Genomic DNA, 18,671 nt, shown 5'->3' on the forward strand with positions numbered 1-18,671 from the left:
TCAGTGGTATATTATAGATCAATATTGAGGTGAATCAACAATGGATGGACAAAAGTCATAAAGTATGAGATGAGATTAGGCCGCCATTCTAAAGATGAGTAGTAATGAGGAAACATTAAAGGACTTAAATTTATACGTATGGAATAAGCAACGAGAGTAAGCTGGGATTTGGTAGCAGACCTCAGCAACGATAAATTAAAGTAAGAGTTATGGCCGTAAATTCATATGGATAAATAAACGGACCTATGCAATGAGAAATAGCAATATTCGTGAATTCAACAAAGTACCAAGCGAAGAACTTCAGTATACTCATATATGCCCAAAGGGACATCTTATCAAGCTCTATTACGCCTAGATATTGGCTAAAGACTAGGGAATAAAGAGAGAAGAGTCGCATAGGCGTGCATACAAGTTCAGAGTCGTATAGACTGCATAATAGAAGACAGCAATAGTTATGAGGTTGGAAGGATTTCGACCACAATCCATGGTGTGAGAAAGAGGCCTAAAGGGGGGGAATGCCCTGGCCTTTGGATTTATTCACAGAATAGTCGCCTAGACGGCAAGGAGATTACTAAAGTATTTGGAAGACATAGGTTATGAAAATGATAAGTGCACCAGTCAACATTCGAGGACGAATGTTCCAAAAGGGGGGAATGATGTTACACTCCATGTTTTCATACATGAAAATATACCATGAGTAAATTGATATAAGCTCGTGAATGAGATTATTTTTGAGTTTTAAAGTATTATGTTATTTCAAACAAGTTATAAGTAAATTCGTGAAGGTGAGAGGGTAAACAAATCAAAGAAAATAAATTTTCGTCCAAGTTTGGCATGTTGGGATAGAATTCGGGCCGAGAGTTAATACTTGATATTTATGGACTAGTGCCATACAAGGTAATATATGACCATGATAGTAAAGTGTAAAAGGGGTGTTAAAAGTGAGTGATATTTTAAGTAATTTGAGATAATTTTTAATTATGTGGATAATTGGGTAATTATGAATTTTTTTAAGTGGGAGATTAATTTGTAAATGGAATTTTGTGGATAATTTTTGGATAATTGTTAAGGGGGTGACAAACCCACGTGCTATTTATGATAAGGTGGCAGCAAAAGTCTTGTCCAAGTGATGACTCCTAGTTATGATTGGACATCTGGCACATTTTAGTAATATATGACTTAGTCTTAGTCATATTATTTTAAAGATCCAAAACTTATCTAATTGAAAAAAAAAACTTACATCAAATGGCTAGGCTGGTATTTATCCCATTTGAACAAAGTTCATATGCTACATTTGCAAGGTAAAGACACGCAGAAGCAAAAGAAAATGGGGGAGAGTTTGACTGAGGCTTTGAAACTTGTTTTACTAATAGGTTTGGTTGTCATGGTCTTTGGCCCTAGCTATTCCTACTCTTATCAGATTATTGTATGGTCGCAAGTGGAATGACGGAGAAGCTTCAACAGCTCTTTACTATTTCCTCTATGTAATTCTATTGGCTATGAATGGAACATCTGAAGCATTTTCCTATACGGTCGCAAATGAGATTCAACTCAAGCGCTCAAATAATTCATTGCTTGTGTCTTCACTAATTTACCTGGTGTTGAATGTTTCTCTTATACGTTCAGTTGGTGCAATTGGGTTGATATTAGTAAATTCTTTGAGCAATGGAAATTTCACACAAGAATTCAAGAGTTCATGCCGAAAATATTTTTAAACATCTCAGCAACGTGACTCTAAATAAGTCCGATATAATCTTTCTCAAGAGTATCATATGGATTTTTCCTTACTCCGATCTTGCCATCACGAGTTTTGTCGCAGTTGTAGTGTGTTAGAAGGATTGTACAGAGAACCAGCTCAGGTATGTTAAGGCTATCCCTTCTTTCTTTTGGCATGATCCCTACGATATGAACGAAACGTGCAAATGCACAAATTCCAAAAGTGACTCTACTCATAGAAGTAATAGAAATATCTATGTTCTTTAATTTTCAGGTGTCATAATATTTTATCATCTGTTCATGGGTCTCAAAAAAATACGAAAGTTGAAAGGATGTTACTTTGTGATATTGCTCAAGGGGCAAAATGGTCTTATGACATTCTGAATGGTTTTATTGACGTACTTTTCATGCATTGCATCCACGTGCATTGACTCATGACCAGATGGCGTTATATACGCGTATATATGTAAATATATGTATATGGGATATGGGAAAAGGTTATGGCGTTATATACGCACCACCACCTGATCAGCTGGTATATGATGATGATGTTGCCCACAGTGGCTGAAATATGATTCAAACGGCGTTATATACGCATATATGGGTATGTATTCAAATGGCGTTATATACGCATATATATGTATGTATTCAAACAGCGTTATATACGTGTATATATGTATGTATATATATGTATATGGGAAAGGTTATGGCATTATATACGCACCACCAGCTGATCAGCTGGTATACGATGATGATTTTGCCCACAGTGGCCGATATGATATGATGGGATGCCCTCAGAGGCTGATGATGTTATGAAACATATACCTATGCACGACATGACATTCATACGCATATGCATGACGCTGAAAGTAATTTATGATTTACAAAGTTATTCAGACGTACGGGTTGAGTCATGTACTCCATATGTCTTCCATGTCTCCTATGTATTTATTTATGTGCCTTACATACTCGGTACATTATTCGTACTAATGTCCCTTTTGCCTGGGGATACTGCGTTTCATGCCCGCAGGTCCTGATAGACAGGTCGAGAGACTTCCAAGTAGGCTATCAGCTCAGCGGAAGATGTTGGTGCGCTCCATTTGCTTCGGAGCTGTGTATTTGGTTAGTATGATTCAGACGTCTATTGTTTGGTATGGCGGGACTCTGTTCCGACCTTTGTGACACTTATGTACTCTTAGATGCTTGTAGACATATGTCGTGTACGTGGAAGATTGTACGTCCCTGTCGGCCTATGTTTGAGTTTATAAATGATTATGTTAGCCTATTAGGCCCATATGTCACATGTATATAATGATATAATAAGAAAGGCACATTACGTTGGTACTCAGTCAAGTAAGGTACTGGGTGCCCATTGCGGCCCATCGGTTTGGGTCCTGACAAAAGTGGTATCAGAGCAGTTTTGTCCTAGGGAGTCTACAAGTCATGTCTAGTAGAGTCTTGTTTATGGGTGTGTCGTGCACCATACTTATAAGCAGGAGGCTACAGGGCATTTAGGATTGTCACTCTTTCTACTTATTCTAGATCGTGTGGTAGAGCTCACTTATAAGAAGTCAAATTGCAAAATTCCATATTATTCGTAATAAGACAATACCTACATCCGGAAAGACGGTTGGAAAGAGAGATAGTTGTGGGAGAGCCGAGTCAGAGGAATTTGATTTTTGTATGATGCCTACGATAAGTAAATATGAGGTCTTTAGCAGATCATGGATGTACTGAAAGGTGTAAGCTTTCTGATAAGAAGCCTTAAGACAAGAATGCCTATCCATCTTTATGGTGAAGGACAATTAGATATTAAGAAGATAAGTACAAGTTTCCGCAAGTAAAGGAAGCAAGATGAAGAAGGGTATGAGGTGCTCAGTTAACAAAAGTTAACAATGTTTATAATTCAGGCAGAGGAACATAAGCTTTTTGATGTTATATTCAAATGTAACAGAGGTATATACAATTGGTCATACTCATTTTAGATATGCCCTATGGGGGTTAATAGAAAATAGTATAAGAAGATATGATGGATGAATTGTTTGTGTCAGTTGACATTTTCGAATGATATGACAAATGTGCTAATAGATCTCCTTATGAGACACCCAGATGGTACACTTTAAAATAGTGCAGCCAGATATGAGTACTACAAAGACATGCACTATAAGCCTTGAAGAGATAAATATTACCTCAGTGTGGCTCGCGTCCCTAGTAAAATGAGAACGTTAAATAACTTGAAGAGCCACTAGATGGAGCAAAGAAAAGCTAAAAGCGAAAGAATGTCGTATTGAAGTTTTCACAAGAAAAGGTATATGCAGAAATATTATCAGAATAATGGGAAGAGAGATAAGGAAGCATTATGAATAAAGTCTGATACATGGATGAAAACGGTAGAGTGTTACAAAACATATAGTCAAATGAATAAAGATACGAAAGGTGATGGTCCTTAAGACAACAAAAGAGTATAGGTCATAAGGTTATATCCTCATTTTGAGAAATAAGTTTGTGACTCCAACGCGACTACCAGAGGGGAGAGTTAATCCCTAGAGTAATAGAAATCAGTATGGGCTGGTAAACAAGATAAACATAGTAGAACCCAACATGGAGATTTCAGCCTCGAAGAATATCATTATGATACTTGATATATATTCAAACAAGAGTCGGGGTGGTTAAAGGTACCGTATGTGTGTTACGGGGATTGAGAAAGTGCTACTGGGAAGGCAGTGAACTGCAACCTTGATCCTCAACTTCCAATTCCCATACCGTTCATTGCACCTAACATGCCAATACGCGAGGGTACAAGAATTCCATCATAACTCCAGAACCACTAATAGAAAAATACTCCATCATATAGAAACCTTTCACTTAACTCATTTCAGGAGAACCATTGCAACACGTGACTGAATTCCCATAACCGCAGAAAATACAATCCTCAAGTGGTGGTCTAAACCACCATAACTCTTCCGGTATCCATCTACACATAATAGGACATTATAATCGAATACCTCCAAATAAATCAAATTACAGTGGCCGTCAAGCCTCGCATACCACCACAAATCACCTGCATAACCTAACATGCTGAAGGAACTGATCATTGCCACCATCGTGCCGATTCAACCATTTCTAACTGAACCAACTTCTTCTAATTTACTCTGGACTTGCTTTAGAAATAATAATAGCTCCATTAAAAATATAACGAACCCAATCCGCACTCATCCTGAGTGACCCTATTTCACGAGACCATGTTGCCTCAAAACCCACGAACTAACCATACCTTCCTTGTGCGCATATTCGCATCTTCAACCGGTACACCCATTCTGATAATTCCTTTACGAATCTGAAGTTATTTTCTCCCATTCCTCCAATGATACACCGCAAACCGATGATAACATAGAACACTCCAAGCCCCTTTCATAATCCACTGCAAAAGCTCAATATCTAACCATACCACGAACTCGAAATCCTTAGGCCCCACACTTTAATTTTGAACCCACTAGGACCATTGTTGAGAGTCACCCACTCTGACTTGTTCCCGAATATAATCAAACTACAAGGCCCTGCTAGCACATGAACACCCTCTCAAAGAAGCAACCAACTGAATTCCTTTCCTTGTACATCACATCCACAGAAGTATAGACTCTGAGTCTTCCCAAAACCTAAACATGAACCGATAAGGCCAAATATAGCACACATTCCTCAAATCCTTTGCTCAAATTACCACTGATGTTTTCTTTTCTTAGTCGTAATAACCCACCAATACATTTATAACTAGAAATCGCACAAGTAGACAACCACACAATCCAATCATAAATGGTGGGGCTCTCCCACTTAGCTTGAAGCTACAATTACATAGCCTTGGGACCCACTAAGATTCCTTCTTCCCCATTGACATCAGCTAAAAGTCCAACAATACATTCCAAACTCGAAGTCATGTTGCATCCAAATAAAATCCCTGGACCTAGTCGCTATCCACCATTAATTCCCAAATGGCTCCAAACTTTCCTCAAGGCGTGTGGCCATCCTACCATAGAACCCATATGTTACTCTGCCACTCTCCCACTTTGGTTAAACCCTCTCCTTTAAGCAACTCCTAGACTTCTGCTTTTCATACTTGTCCTTCTAGCAATTCAACCACCACAAAATACCTCCCACATGTCCTTCCTTGTCCTTCACTGCCCAATTGTTGCCTTAAATCTGAATCCATCTCTGTAACACTTGAGTTAATAAATTGCCACCAACTCCAAGCCTCTTAGAAGATCATCCTTCTCGAGCCATCAATATTAGAAATACCCATCTACACTCCGCTATCTCTAACAACCGCGTCTCCAGCACAATTTCACATCACCCTGACCATAACACCGGTAAACCATGACATGTTCAACAAGGACGATGCCACCACATCACAATTGAGAATTCCACCATGCTTGAAAATACCAAGTCTCGTTACTCCAATATCCCAAACATGAACATTCATAGTCCGATTGTCTTTCCTCCGCAGGAAATAAAATGCTGAACCACTGAATCATGCATTGAGAAAAACCTCCTTTCAATTCATTCACTGTCTCGACACATAAACAAGCACTCTACCATTACACCAACACGGTGCGATAATAACATCTGAACATTATAGCAATCTGCACGCAGCCTCGAAACCATTAAAAACACAGCTATTGATCCGAAATGACAGAACATCCTTCCGCTAGAAGACGATAATGACTTGCTCGAATGCGCAAGGAGAAACATCCTGCCCACATCTATATTACCACTATAACTCCTCGATGCCCAATTGACACGAGCACTGGACATCGTATAAGAATGAGTAGGAAGGATATAAAGGCATAAGCCTCAAAGGAATCAAATCGCACGATGAGGAGTCAATAAAGGGAAGTGCTCCTAACAGTCCTGTAGCCTCTCGAAGATAAGTACAAACGTCTCCTTACCGATCCGCAAGACTCTACTAGACTTGCTCATGACTCGTGAGACCTAAATGAACCTAACACTCTGATACCAAGATGTCACGACCCGAAATCTACTAGAGATCATTATAGCACCTAACATCGCCGCCAGGCAAGCCAACAGTGAATATTTAACTTAATTACTCATTTTAGTATTTTTGAAATCATAATTTTTCATCAATTAAATAGTAAAAAATAGAATTTACAGGGTTACTGGTAATGTCTTGACAACTATAATAAAGGATAATCTATAAGCACTCCCAAAACTCGGTGTCATAAGTGCATGAGCATCAACTAGGAAATAAAATAAAATACAACATCTGTCTGAGATACAAATTAGACAGGAGAATACAAATAACTCTTGTGTAGACTCTGCAGGCTACAGATCGTAACATAAAATGTAGTTCATGGTAAGTCCCTGCAATAGCCGCGTTTTTGTGCCCAAAATATCACCAGACATATATGTACATGCACAAAAATGTACAACAAGTGTAGCATGAGTACGTAAATCAATGCTTACTCAGTAAGTATCTAGCCTAACCCCAAAGAAGTAGTGACGAGGGGTCGACATCTACACTTACTAGTGGTCCAATAAGATAGATACAGTAAGAAGTAAACAGATGTGGGTCAAAGTAAATAAACAAATTAATGAAGTGTAAATACGTGATATGACCCTCTTCTCTACAATAAAGCGCTCAATTAGAAATTACCTCAACCAGAGCATATATATATATATATATATATATATATATGCGGCAAAATTAGGGGGCCCAATTTCTTGCTATTAGTTCATTTCAGAAGAATACCTCGAGGCCTCGAGGAGGCAAAGCTGTGACCGAGTTCCCTCCCTCGAGGCTCGTCGATGCCCGACCTAAAAGGAATGTCGATTGAGGTTAGAGTAAAAATGGGGAATTCCCAAGGCATGCGGCTAAGTCTAACAAAGACGGTCTGCCCGGAACATGTATCAAGGTGTCATGTCTAGCCGTCTCATCTCCATACCTTTACAATTAATGCATTTTGTACTATGATGGGATTCCCCTTCTATATAAAGGGGATCCTTACCATTTTGTAAAGGCCTACTATTGCTCCAACTATTCTACATGAGATAAATAATAACTCTCTCCCTCTCTCTTTTCTCTCTAACGTATTCTCCCGACACTATTGCTTATATTTATTGCCTTCATACTTGTTATTCATTTATAGCTTGTCATTGGCCATAAAGAGCCTCCCTTAATCATATCCTAATTGTTAGCCCCTTCCCGATTATCTCCGATAGCTCGGTCCCGAGCCCAGGCCTCGACCTCGAGGCCTTTCATCGGTCAGTCTGAGGCCCGAATAGCAAACCCCCCAGTTCGATTATAATTCCATTTTAGCTCGCATTTCCTCTTTATTCTTCACATATCTAGCATCAACTGCTTAACAACTAGCATAAACATAGATCACGTATTTTTAGAGTCCCATCAACAAATTTAATTATTATTACCATTTTCATGGTAAACAGTTTGGCGCCCACCGTGGAGCTAAAAATAATGGTGATTATTTTTTTGCTGGTTTCATTGCTCAACGCAAGTTATCTTTCACACTTTTTCTTGTCCAAGATCTTCGATTTCAGGTCAAAATGTCTGGCTTAGTGAACAAAGTTGAGAATGACAACCTTGAAAACCACAGAGAAAATGGTGTGGCTGTTCCAATTATTGGCATGCTACCACAGAACCCCGACAACACGCCTGGACCGATTCCAGTGGATGCGTGTTCGTAGGAAGCACAATAGGTCGACAAAACCTCACACACCGATAGGAGCATACAACATGGCGACCAATAGGAAGCCCAAAAAACCGCAGTTCGGGAAGAACGGGAAGTTAACCTTCATGTTATTTTTGAAATGTTGTAGGCACAACAGTTGGCTATCGCTTAGCTGCAAAGCCACCTGAAGACTCTCAGCACGGTAACACCGGGGACAACTCCACCAGCCGAACAGGTACCTGAGAGATCGAGCAATAATGGATCGATAGCCAACCTTGCCATCATAAAAATGCTCGAGGACCTCACTAAAATGATCGAATCGGGCGAGAAAATGATAGTAGCCAATGATAAGAAGGTCAAGACCTACAACTCCAGGGTCGACCAAATTTCGGGCGCACCCCCAGTCTTGAAAGGTGTGAATTCGAAGAAGTTCATACAAAGGCCGTTCCATAGAGAAGCAACCCCGAAACCCATTCCAAAGAAGTTCAGAATGCCGAAACTCCCAAAGTACAATGGGACCTCAGACCCCAATGAACACGTTACTACCTATACATGTGCAGTAAAGGGCAACGACATAAAAGACGACGAGATCGAGTCTGTCTTATTGAAGAAGTTCGGAGAAATGCTCTCGAAGGGGGCAATGATGTGGTGTCACAACCTAGCTTCCAACTCTATAGACTCATTTGCCATGCTGGCAGGCTCCTTCATAAAGGCACACACCGATGCCATTAAAGTAGCAACAAGGAAGTCCAACGTATTCAAGATTGAGCAGAGGGCGAATGAAATGCTGCGAGAATTTGTGTCTCGCTTCCAAACGGAATGAATGGAACTACCCCCGGTCTTCGACGACTGGGCGGTACAGGCCTTCACCCAAGGTTTGAATGAACAAAGCTTAGTGGCCTCAAGGCAGCTGAAAGAAAATATGATCGAGTATCCCGCCGTAACCTGGTCGGACGTCCTCCACCGGTATCGGTCAAAGATCAGGGTCGAGGATGACCACCTGGGAGCCCCCTCAGGCTCAGTATATTCGAGCACACTCCTGGCGAAGGAGTCAAAACCGAACAAAGAGCAGTATCAGCCGTACCCCGAAGATAGTAGGAATTCCCCGAGACATAATCCGCCTCGCAACGATCGATTGGTGAACCAAGGACAGAACCCTCGGGAACTCATCAACAGAGGTAGATTCGACGAGGACATGGGGAAAACGGGGGCACCTCACCTATCAGAATATAACTTCAGCGTCATTGTATCGGACATCATGTTCACTATCAACAAAATCAGGGACGCCAAATGGCCCAGGCCTATTTAGTCGGATCTTTCCCAGAAGGAATCACAACTTAGTACGTGAACTTCATAATACACACGGCCATAATACCAAAGACTGCCACCAACTCTGAGAGGAAATAGCTAGGCTATTCAATAAAGGTTACCTCCGAGAATTTTTGAGTGATCAGGCTAAAATTCAGCTCCGCGAAAGAAAGGCGGCTAAAAAGAACGAAGCAAATGAGCCACAACATGTTATCCACATGATATTGGGGGACATCGACACTCCCCAGAAACCCGTGATGAGAAGGACAAGAATATCCATCACCAGAGAAAAGCGAACTCGGGATACATACCCGAAGATGCTTTCGCATTCAGTGAGGAGGACTCTGAAACCTCGTCCCAACCTTATAAAGGCGCCCTGGTAACCTCTTTCCTCGTTAATTCATTTCAGATAAAACATGTGCTCGTGGATCCAGGTAGCTCGGCCAACATTACCAAGTCGAGGGTAATAGAGCAGCTCAGATTGCTAGACCAAATCATGCCCGCCACTCGAGTCCTTAAAGCAATCGAAACAATGAAAGGAGAGATCACTCTCCTAGTCAGCATGGCCGGCACGACCCAAAATGTCAAATTCCATGTCATTGAATGAGACATGAAATACAACGCCTTATTCAGGCGACCAAGGATACACTACATGAGAGCATCACCAACCACCATCCACCAAATGATGAAATATCCGATAGAGGGTGGGGTTAAAACCATCTACGGGGAACAACACACGGCAAAGGGAAGTGTTCGCGGTACGTAACGTAGCACCGATACCAATATCTCCACTCTCAAAAGAGCCAAAGGATAATCAAATTACGTCTTCGGCTAAGCTCGATTAAACACAGCGGAGGACCGTACCGAATCCTCGCTCCAAACAATAGGGACACATCAGACCTCAGAACATCGCCGGCGCATCCCACGAAAAGGTAAAACCACCTCCCTTTTTAATTATTTTACACTAACCTATATGCAGGTGCCCGATCAGGGCAGTCGAAAGTTCTAACCCAACCCGAAGATCTCAAGGCCTTAAAGGCATCCATTGCACTCTTTTCCTTTGGCCGAGCTTTTGTCCCGAAGAGGGCTATACCGGCAAGGCTTTTAACGAGGCAACGTCTATGCGCTACCTAAGGAGGATCTAATAAGCGTGCGAGGCTTCTTTTGCAATCAACCCCGAACACTGAAGGACACCCCCTCAAGAGATCATCCACTCGGAAAAACCAAGGACCGACGAACAAGGTTCCAATAGGAAATGATGTACCGGGCCAAACGGTCAAATGAACTGTGTCCGCAAGAGCCGGACTCACGGCAACAAAACAATATGTATTGTGTCAAGAATCAAAGAATATCTTTCGCTAAAGCATATCATACTCCAAAGGAAACTCAGCATTTTCACAGCAAAGATCCTTCCACCGAGAATGCCCCGAAATACTCGGAGATTAGCGTCAATAACTTGGCACCCACATGGCCTTAGGTTCGAAACTCCAAACTCATAAGCCCTCAACGAGGCAGCACGGAAATCACAAAACATCTTCAAAAAGGAAAAATGTCCCGAACACTCGGAGACTGTCATCACAGACTCAGAAAGCGCATGACCTCAGGGTCGGAATCTCCAAAATCATAAGCCCTCAATGAGGAAATTCCGAGCCCATGAGTAATGGCTCCCGAGCCAAAGAAAACTTGAAAACTCGGAGACTGTCGCCAATCGCCATTCATTATAAAACCTGAGGCCATAAGACCCCGAGTGGGCAGACGCGGTCCTGTAAGACCTCAAGCAAGGCATGAATCATACTCATACCGAGTATCAACAACATAAACTATAAGACCTCAAGCAAGACATGAATCATACTCGTACTGAGTATCAACAGCATAAACTGTAAGACCTCAAGCAAGGCATGAATCATACTAGTACCAAGTGTCAACAAAACTGTAATACCTCAAAAGGCATGAAATTATTTTAAGACCTTACTACAGGCATAAACTCAATCCCAAAAGTTTAGGCTATATATCACATTTGTAAGACTCCCGAAAGGGCACACACTCAATATAGATTCCTAAACTACTACACTCGGGACAAAAAATGGCTCCGGCCAAACACCGATGACTATAGTCATACGACTGTACTAGCCGAATTAACGCGACTCGGGTACGCCCGACCGTCGCTACAAAATCATAAGGCCATTACTTCAAATCTACTTCGAAAGGAACTGGTTAAACAGGCTATCCTCGACAGGCAAAAGAGCTACGACCATGTCAGCTCCAAATCACAAGGCTTTGAGTTACTCAGCCTACGAGCTAAACCTTCCAAGGTGCTCGAACATTACCACAAACGACTTGAAATTGAGGTTCATCCCGAACCGTCGACGGGTCAGGAAAAATCATTTCAAAGTCTTTAACGAGAGGAAAATAAAGCCTACATAAAAGGTCACATCGACCGAGCACATAAGAGCCATTATCGCCAGCCTAATGAGCCCTAGGGCCACACACACTAAAAGGTCGCAACGACCAAAAGCGTAAGAGCCACTGTTGTCAGCTTAAAATCTGAAAGCATGAGGGTCAAAATGAGCTCGAGTCGTAACCCAATTTGGAGACCGGACCCAAATAGTTGATTATACATGTCTAAGGGCAAATCGTAAGAGCCATTGTTGCCAGCTTAATGAGCCTCAGGGCCGTGCATATAAAAGGTCGCTTTGACCCAAGGCGTAAGAGCCGCTGTCGCCAGCCTACACAAATAGAGAACTTAAGGGTCAATTGTGCTCGAGTCGAAAACCGACTCGGAGACTGAACCCAAAATAGTTAAAATACAATGCCCAAGGGCAAGGAGTAAGAGCCATTGTCGCCAGCCCATGCAAACACAAAAGCTTGGGGGTCGAATGAGCTCGAGCCGAAGCCCGACTCGGAGACTAAACCCAAAACAGTTGAGCAAAAGCATAAGTGCTCTAACGCCAACTTACACTAAAGATCGCATCGACCGAACGCGTAAAAGCCCCCAGGCTTACCTAATGAGCCTCAGAGCCATGTCACGAATCTAAGGATTTTCACCAACTCTGAAACCAATCCACCTGGTCAGAAGCGAAGCAGAAAGGGGTACAGAAGAAATAAAGCTTCAAGTTTTCTTTTATTTACATACGTGAAAAAGTGCATTCTCCATCTACAAACACGCTCTGAAGGTATCACATACAAAATGGCAGAGTCTATGCCCCGCCTTTGAGGGATACGACCTATTAGCCTCATCTACACTCTCCTCGGCGTTAGACAGGAATGACCGAGCATCACGCTCGTCCGCCCTCGCTTGCGCCAACTCTTCCAGGAGAACAAAACCCCTTATATCGATCTCCTTGAGAACCCTTCTTCGGGATCTGCAACGAGCATATTCTTTGGTCCTATCTTCACAATTGAGGACCCTCTTCAACTCGGCTTGGGCATCGACAACATCCTTCAAATAAATCGCCATCTCGTGATCGACCTTAGTCCGGCTCAGTGCTACTTCGGTCCGAGCATTAACAATCTCATCCCTGACCTTCGAAAGATTAGATTTGAGCTTTGTGATAATATCCACTTGAACTGAAGCATTATCACGAGCTAAGCGGAATTGGACCTTGAAGGCAGGAACTTTAGCCAAGGCACCTTTCTCCTCCGAAGCTTGAGCCGCAGTCATTCCTAATTTGGTTGGCTTCACCCCTAAGGCGTTCCAGGGCCTCCGTCTTTTTTTGTAGCTGGGATGGGCAAAGAGTTAACCTGAGAAGTTAAAAAGTGAAATGCTTACCCGCCCGGGATAGGAAGTTACCTGCTCCATCAGATAGCGCTCGTAATTCGAGCTCCGGTATACCTCATATCGCCAGTGTGTCAGGTAAACTTCCTTCCCCTTGCAAAGGAGCCCAAGGGAACTACCCTCATCCAGAGCTTTCCAGAGCCTAGCCCCATGACGGATAAGCTCAGACCTAATCCTGCCAAAGGCCTGCAAAGAAAAAATCGATAAGGATGGGAAGGCGCAAGATCCAGAAGGGTTGTGCCAAAGCTTACCGCAAAGTGAAGTCGGCGGACTTCCTCGAAGACCCAGCACACCTTTGTTAATCTAGTCCCCTCGGCCCTGGAAGAATCAACCCCGGTCGAAGCATGATCACTCGGAGGAACCATTTCTCCAGAACTGGAAACTTCAGGTGCAGCAGGCTCGGATGATGTTTTCTTCTCAAAGACTCGGCCCCGTTTCGCCCTGCTGTGAGCACTATCGCACTGCAAATGCATGTCCCATTTATTATTGTCGCCCTTTAGCTCGTAAGCTGGCAATCCCTCCCCCTTTCCGGAGGAGCACAACCTCGCCCTTGGAGACCCTTTGATACCTACGACGGCAATATTAATACATGAAAAGGGGAAAATGTCTTCCCAAATGTACGGGGGAGAAGGAAAAGGTAGTATATGTGCATACCATGATATTTTGCTTCCCATCTGCCACGAGACACAACTAGACACCTACGCTCGTCAAAGGTCGAATGGGTCGCCAGCTTCTGGACCCAGCCAGGCAGATTAGGAACTTCGCCCGACGCCCATGAAATTGTTGTAGAAAAGGAGGAAAACACGATTACTAAACTAACATCCACCATGAGCAAATCTGAGAAAGCACGAGATGCTCCACTCATGCATATAATTCCATTCCTCAGGGAATGACATAAGTTCCATGGGAATAACGTCAGCCATCCGGACCCGGACAAACCAACTAATCCACTCTTGATCTTCTTCTTCCTCATCGTCAACAATGAAGGGCATGGACGAACGGCACCACAAGGTTAGCAGACCTCAATGATGAAAGGACCGGTACATCCTCACAATATGACTGAGCATGAATTCAAGCCTTGACTTCTCCGCAAAGAACCTCATCATCAGCACTATTCGCCAAAACGACGGATGTATCTGCGCCAAAGAAACCCGATACTTTAAATAGAAATCGAGCACAACCCTATCAAGGGGTCCCAATGCAAAAAGGTACAAGTACATGTTCAGGAATCCATCGTTAAGGTCTTTGATACCCTCATCCGGGGGAAGCACCTGTAACGCAACCCCATCTCCCCATCCGCAGTCTCTCCTCACCAACTCAAGATTCTCCTCTCTTATCGAAGACATAGTCTTCAAGGTAAAATCCCGTGGATCCTGAGTGCTAGGAGTGGAACTCTCCCCTCTCTGCCGAGCAGACCCTGATGTAGCAGTCATGGCTATGGCGGGACTAGTGAACTGAAGCAGGAACCTACACAAACACTTGGTGCTAAGGTAACAAAGGACTTGACGCTGAAATAGAAAGATAACTATCTAAAATAGTGGGATCTCCCAAGAAGAGGGAGCAACCCCACATATATGTGGGGAAACAACAACGGTCCGTCTACCCAAGTTAGGCTTCAAAAGGCCAACAACATCATCTCCAATCCCGAGGTGGTACCCGGCCTCGAGGACCTACATCAAAAGGAAGTTAGGCTTCAAAAGGCCAACAACATCATCTCTAGTCCCTAGGTGGTACCCGACCTCGAGGACCTCCATCAAAAGGAAGTTAGGCTTCAGAAAGCCAACAACATCATCTCCAGTTCTAAGGTGGTACCCGGCCTCGAGGACCTTCATCAAGAAGAAAAATAAGCACTTCGAGCTCCGTCCATGAGGGCTCGACCTTGGGACACCGCCTGAATATGGGTAACCCCTCCTCAAGGACCTACCTACAACACCTTAAAAGGTTATCTACATCAAGTTCAAAGTAAATCTCTAGGTGCCTGAAGCTGACTTTCACTCATAGACCACTCTAAAAAAAAATTCAAGGTTTGATGATCTATCTTCATGAGACTCGAGGGTCCTAATGACTCGAGTCTATCAGACTGCTTCAGGTTTGGTCCGAGGAACAACGGTGGGCTCGAAAAGGAGCCATTTATGTCGATCAAAGACCCAAAGGAATACTCGCACCCGAGTTAGATGTTAACAATCGTCAACAGGGCATACATTCAGAACTCCCACAAATATAAAAGAATAGGACAAGCATTAAAGACAGAAGTCAGGAAAATAGTTTTATATTCATATTCGTAAACATTTGGTTCCTTACATATGATTACAAAAGCCCACAAGGGGTCCTTACACAGAGACAAAGAAGGGAAGGGGTACACACCCATAGTGAAAGCCTAAGGGCCTAGTCTACCCTTGAAAGTTCATCTCCGGTAGCAGCATCTATGAGCGCCACCTCCTTGAGCTCGCATCCTCGAAGGCAACTCCTTCGATCGCCACCTCCTCTAGGTTCCAAGCTCGATCTCGTGGAATAACATCACCGAGGGAGAAGATGAAGAGGAGGAAAGAGGGAGGATGTGAAAGAGGCAAAAAAAAGAGACATAACCCGCCGAAGCCAAAGGTTGAAGATTAGGCCAGCCCCAGCCTCAAGCGGCCTGTTGTGCCATTTTATCCCTTGGGAAAAAACCCAAGGGATGAAGTGCCACACCAGGCCAAGGTAGGAGAGTGAGCAGCGATGTATAGTCCGAACGCTCTCCCAAGCAGCGGTGTAGAGTCCAAACACCCTTCTATATAGAAGGAAGCTGCCTGCCCCTATATCATCATCTCGAGCCAATAAGAACAGTAGTAGCAACAACAACAGCAATGGCAAGACGGTATGATCTCTCTCGACAAGGGGAAGCTCCGACAGAAGGCCACCACACGACTGATGAGAATGCTTCCAAACAATCGTAAAGTCGTGAACTCAAAACATGGTGATTATCAATAAAGAAAGATGGTGAGAAGAAAGTGACGAATGAATGAAGGAAGGCACTTGGATAGAGAGATAACGCTAGAATACCCCCATTTATAGGAGATAATGACACAACCATTAATGCATTTGGAAGACTGACCGGCAGGTACAATTAATGCATTCTTGAAGAATTAAATCGATGGAGGTACTATCACTTTGAAGAACGGGAATCGATAGCGCATTGAATGTCGTAAAAAAGACAAGTCCATGGGATGTCCCGGTTATCGTGAAAACTCATACCATGGGTTGCATCATCGGCATGAAATCATCACAGTAAGACCAATGAGTCGAGGATCATAATCGTTTCCCATCTCTTCGTTCTAGGAAACGCGAAGACTATCTGTATGCGGAGAAATCAGGGGGGCCCAATTTCTTACTATTAGTTCATTTAAGAAGAATACCTCGAGGCCTCGAGGACACGAAGCTGTGACCGAGTTCCCTCCCTAGAGGCTTGTCGAGGCCCGACCTGAAGGGAATGTCGATCGAGGTTAGAGTAAAAATGGGGAATTCCCAAGGCACGCGGTTAAGTCTTACAAAACCAGCATGCCCGGAACTTGTATCAAGGTGTCACGTCTAGCCATCTCATCTCCATACCTTTACAGTTAATGCATTTTATACTATGATGGGATTCCCCTCCTATATAAAGGGGAACCTTACAATTTTGTAAGGGCCTGCTATTGCTCCAACTATTCTACATGAGATAAATAATAACTCTCTTTCTCTCTCTTTTCTCTCTAACGTATTCTCCCAGCACTATTGCTCATATTTATTGCCTTCATACTTGTTCTTCATTTATAGCTTGTCATTGGCCATAAAGGGCCTCCCTTAATCATATCCTAACTATTAGCCCTTTCCCGATTATCCCCGATAGCTTGGGATCGATCCAAGGCATCGACCTCGAGGCCCCTCATCGGTCAGTCCGAGGCCCGAATAGCAAACCCCCCGGTTCGATTATAATTCCATTTTAGCTCGTATTTCCTCTTTATTCTTCACATATCTAGCATCAACTACTTAACAACTAGCATAAAAATAGATCACGTATTTTTAGAGTCCCATCAACAAATTTAATTATTTTCACCATTTTTACGGTAAATAATATATATATATATATATATATATATATATATATAATGGACCTCACCAGATAGTTTGTCATAATTCAACTCAGGAAGACTCATAGATACACTGACTTCTTGTCAGATATTACACACTATTTCTATGAGAGTATTTTATATAAATGCCCAGGCATACGGCCCGATCCCATCATAATCTGTGCACTATCGAGGGTCGAAAGTCACGAACCATAGATGTATCTATCCTGCTGAGGCGAAAGGCCCGATCCCATTAGAATAAGAAGCTTTGACGGGTCCTCGACCCCACTCACGAAGGAACATGTGAGTTATAAAGAGCTTTGAGGAAACCTTTCGATGAGAACACATAACACGGGAGAAATTTGTAAGAGGAGTATAATTATTCCGCGGCTAATCATGAAACTCATCAAATCTCTACAATGGCAAGTCTATCACTCTATGTCCGTCTAGTCTCAAGTAGTAATACGGAGTAAAATAATTTAATAAGCAAGAGATAAACCAAATAGTACAGTTATAGAATGATATGAACCTGAGTCTACCCGGACAATATGAATGTAGCTACATATGGACTCTCGTCACCTTATGCGTACATAGCCCATGCACACAAGTAACACATATCAGTTATAACACCTATGGGGTAGTTTCCCCCTCACAGAGTTAGATAGGAGACTTATCTCGCTTCGAAGTTCCATAACCGGCTCCAACGCCGCTCTAACACCCCTAACCAGTGCCCTTTGCACCAAAACTAGTCAAGCAATGTGCAAACAATAAAATTATACTCTAATACTCATAATAAATCAATTTATAACAATTTACAACTCTGCCCGAAAAGTCAATAAAGTCAACCCTCGGGCCCACGTGCCTAGATTTCAAAAATTATTAAAAATAAATAGTACCCATAAATCATATGGTCTATATCAAAAAAATCATCAACGTTTGTCCATGAATCGACCCACAAATCAAGAATTTACCATTTTTCAACTTTGGGGTTCAAAATCCCAATTTCTACAATCCAAATACAGATAAAAATAATAAACAATAAAAATAATCATGTAGTAACATTAAAATAAAGGTTATATTTTTACCTACTTG

The sequence above is a fragment of the Nicotiana sylvestris genome, chromosome 7 (assembly GCF_000393655.2).
Source record: "Nicotiana sylvestris chromosome 7, ASM39365v2, whole genome shotgun sequence".
Lineage (NCBI taxonomy): Eukaryota > Viridiplantae > Streptophyta > Magnoliopsida > Solanales > Solanaceae > Nicotiana > Nicotiana sylvestris.